We start from the raw sequence: 4,569 nt of genomic DNA, 5'->3' as shown, positions 1-4,569 counted from the left end.
AAAAAAAAAAAAAAAAAAAAAAAAAAAAAAAAAAAAAAAAAAAAAATAAGGCAACACAATCCAAGGGAAAACTTTCTTGCTCTGGCTCTTGTACTCTTTCTGTGTCCCCTCTTAAGACACAATGATCCCTGCATCTAATGTGTAGGAATTTTGTTGTAGATGTATCAGTTGGGACCAGACTTTACCACTCTGCATTTTGATTGGTCATGGTTTTCTGTAATGGTCTCTTTTTGTTGCAAAGAGAAGTTTGCTGGAAGAGGGGTGAGGATACACCTATCTGTGGGTATAAGGATTATGCTGGTTTAGCAAAGTGGCAGTTGTAGGTTCTCTTCCGAGATGTGTGACTTCATTAACCCTGGCTTGTTGGCTAAGCTTCTGGCATCAGGCATGCTTTCTCTCATGTTGTGTAGGCCTGAAGTCCAACCAGAGAGCTTTTGGTTATCACCAAGTCATGTGTGGTACTTCTCTGCCCTTAGGGTTATTTTATGAGATTGTGTCTCCTAGAAAGGTCAGAAGCTACACCCATGAAGTCTCACCTACATAGTCTCCTTCCACATGTGAAAGGAGAAAGGTCATGAGGTCTCAACCCTGGACAATTAAGGAATGCTGAGCATGGGACAAATGGTCTTCCCCAGGGAAGAGTACATCAGTTGGTCGTCCAATATTACATGGTCAGCTCTGAAAGCATATTCATACAAGCAACATTATATAGACAGAGCTGGCTGTATTTCTATGTTTAGGAGCACAAACACACTTAACAACAACTAAGAGAGACCATAACTTTGAAAGAGAAGTAGCAGGATGGCATATGAGGAAGGAAGGAAAAAAGAAATGGGGAAATGGAAGTAATGCAATTATACTCACAAAAATCTTAAGAAGTATTTTTTTTAAATGGTGGCAGGTAGGTGACAAAGCTCTGCTGATAAAAGCACTTACCACCAAGCCTGTTGATCTGAGTATATGATCCCTGGGACCCACAGAGTGGAAGGAGAAAATCAGCTTCCACAAGGTGTCCTCTGACTTCCATATGTGTGCATGGTACACTCAGGCACACACACACTAACACTCACACCCATACCCCCCACAACTCAGGCACACACACACTCTCAAAACACAGACGTTAAATAAACAAATAGAAAATTAGAAAAAAATAAGGCAGAGAGTAATAGGGGAAGACACTCTTATTGCCTTTTCTGGCATCTGCATGGACAGAAAAATATCCATGCAAAACACACACACACTCACACACACACACACACACAGACACACATACACACTGAAAAAGAAGAGAATCTCACCCATTCATTAATCTACCAACATTTGTTCGAAATATCAGCAAAAATGCATAAGCTCTGCCTTCAAACTGTGAATAATGTGGCTATTTTCTATGTGTTATCACTGAAACAATTTTATAACTGCTTGACAGATGCATACATAGATTTTAGCTGGTTCTTCCTGGTTTCTTTATCACATTGCAGTGAAAGTGAAATTACAACTAATTTAGAAGGATGCTCTTTCCTGAATTATCTCTATCTTTTCAGTGTGTGAAATCCTCTTCTCAAAGAGGACTGGGTGGGTGGTATTGCCTATAGCAAAAATAGGATTCCACTCAGTCACTTTTTTAGTCACCATTCTTTGTCTCTAGCACAAATGCTTCATGAAGCTTCTTAGCTAGGATTTCATTACAAATGATACAACTCACTATTTTTATACAGACAAACATTTAAAAACAAACACGAAGCGAATAAACACATCCCAAGAAAATGACCTTTACTGAGGTGTATATGCAAATAAGAAAATGAATGAGCATTCCTGGAGAAAAATGAACTTTAAATAGGTCTATTACTTTTTTAGTCCCTACCAGAAAACAATAGGTTAGCAGAGATAATAAAACATCAAATAGTTTATTCTTCAAGGCAAGTACTGACCTGAGGACAGAATGGTACAATGAGCATATAATATGATCCGTTATTTATGTCTATTCTTACTTGTATTTTTTATAATTTTCTTTTTGGGTAAATTTTGTATATTCATAAAATATTATGTTATTTGTTATGTAAAACTATATATCTCAGTCACTGTTCTGTTGTTGTGAATAGACACCATGACCAAGGCAGCTCTTACGAAAGAAAGGATTTAACTTGGGGCTTGATTGTAGTTTATATCATCATGGTGGAGAGCATTCAAGCAGATTAAGCACTGGAGCAAAATCTAAATGCAGATCACATACTGCCAACATACAGTGGTACAAAACATATACCATTCCAAAAATGGAGGAAAGGGCCTGTAGTGAGGAAACACTGGGACAAAGATTGAAAACCAGTAGGGCGCATTGCAAATTCTGCATCACCATGTCTGACGTCAAAGTACCCTTCAGAACTCCACCTCCTTCCAGCCTTGTTGACTGCGACACACACTTCTCCCTCCTGGGTAGTCCCACACCCTGTCTGCAGCTTTCCTCAGCAGGTATGCTATGGCTCTGTCATTGCCAAAATCTTGGGGTCTCCAACACAATCCAGGCCTCAACTTCTCAGCCTCACAAAGAGCCTCTCTAGACCTCTATGCAGAGACAGCTCTGCCACAAGGCTAGCCTTGGTGACTTTCCTTGGTCACAGAGGACGATTTCACAACCCCTTTCTTATATTCTTGACTCTGAAGACATAACCAAGTGACCAAAGTTGCCACGTTTTGTTGTTTGCCAAGGGCTGGACCTTGGCCCCTTCCTTTGGTACACTTGCCTTACCTTTCTGGTGTTGCATATATAATATAATATAACATATAACATATATAATATACAATATAATATAATAATATATGATATACAATTTAAAATATAAGATATTCAATTATATATGATATAATATACAATATACGATATATGATATATATTTTAATATATAAATATATTTTAATATATAATATATTTTAATATATAATATATATTTGTATATACATATATGTATATATGTGTATATTTTATATATATCATCAGATATATTAGATAATATAATACTTAAAACAACCTGACTGTATGTCCCAAAACTTTGAAGTTAGAAGAGTAATTTCTATTTCTAGTATAGCTCAGGACCTGATGAAGTCACATGTGGTAGTGCACACTTGGAATCCTAGCACTCAGAGGTTTTCTTTAGCTACTACTTGGTTATTTTGAGGCTAGTCTGGGCAATGAAACCCTTTCCTCTCTCCATTCCCTTTCAAACTAATTATTTTCATCTCCTTAATTGTGATATTTGAGTTTTGCAAACTCAATAGTAAAACTGATCTAGATTTTTTAAAATTAAGGATTACAGATAATTCTGTTTTATTAACCTCGGCTTATTTTGTGCTTTATAGTACTCATAGATAAGTAGCTATTAATGATCACAGTTTATTCACTGCTTGTCTCACCAAGAACAGCGCTACAGTAGGACTTCACAACTATTTGCACAGCTATGTGGATGAGTGACAAAAATGACTACCGTGCTGCTTTTTTACTTCAATATAGCAATTGAAGTAAGGCGATTCAAAAATCTATTTACCATCAGAACATGTTTAATGTATTTGTGTAGCTCATCAGCATTTATAATAGGTACTTGTCCTTAAAATTTGTTAAAGTTGAGATATATGAAAAGTGAAATAAAAATTTGTGCATTTGTAATTTGTCCTAATTTTCCAAGGAAAACAACAAAAATAAACCCCACTGGATTGTAGATCCATGCTGTTGCTCAATCTCCCTTTCTCCCATTTCTTTTTTGCTCTAAAAGGCCTGTATAGAAACAACTAGAGATTATTAAATTGGGCAATAGTGTTTTACCAGAGGTAAAAATGTGTTGTTGTTTTTTTTCTTTTGTTTTGTTTTGTTTCACTGTATAGCGTTGGCTGTCCCGGACTCACTTTGTAGACCAGGCTGCCTCGAACTCAGAGATCCTCCTGCCTCTGCCTCGAGGTAAAATACTGTTTATTTTCCAGAGGTTAGTAGTTGTTCTTTGGTGAGGAAAAGAGAACTTCTTGTTCTTGGTTTTTTTTTTTAATTGATTTTTTATATTAGTTACAGTTTATTCACTTTGTATCCCAGTTGTAACCCCTTTCCCCTCATTCTCTTCCAATCTCATCCTCCCTCCCTCTTCTCCTCTCATGCTCCTCCCCCAGTCCACTGATAGGGGAGGTCCTCCTCCCCTTCCACCTGACCTTAGCCAGGCTATTTAAGGGTGAAGACTCATGGTACCAGTTCTACAGTTGCTAGCGAACAGCTCCCCATTTTAGATACATTTTGTTAGGTTGTCATTTATAACCTAAGCCACGACTAAGTACTTGATATTCCCCACCTCTTTCCCATATTTGTGGACTTTGGAATAACTGGCAGTTGTTTAGATTCGGAACATCCCATCCGTGGCACTGAGCCCAGTACCCTCCCGCCCTTCTCTAAAAGACTTGACGCAGTGACAGACTGAGGAGGGGGTCATGGAGAAGATTCCAACAGTGCTCGGGCAGTCCCAGACAAGCGAAAGGCTCAAGGAGAAAGTCACACACACACACACACACACACACACACACACACACACACACACACAC

The 4,569-nt window shown here is 37.9% G+C and overlaps 1 protein-coding gene across 3 annotated transcripts in view; it reads right to left on the bottom strand.

Moving 5' to 3' along the window:
• The window catches only part of Ptprr (protein tyrosine phosphatase receptor type R), a 263,312-nt gene that overhangs the window by 140,238 nt on the left and 118,505 nt on the right, over nt 1-4,569 (bottom strand). The gene's annotated exons all lie outside the window — the stretch shown is intronic.

The sequence above is a fragment of the Psammomys obesus genome, unplaced genomic scaffold (assembly GCF_907164565.1).
Source record: "Psammomys obesus unplaced genomic scaffold, mPsaObe1.curated_primary_1811, whole genome shotgun sequence".
In the NCBI taxonomy this organism is placed as follows: domain Eukaryota; kingdom Metazoa; phylum Chordata; class Mammalia; order Rodentia; family Muridae; genus Psammomys; species Psammomys obesus.
The sequence above is the reverse complement of the archived record's forward strand: the minus strand, read 5'-3'. Positions and strand labels throughout refer to the sequence as shown.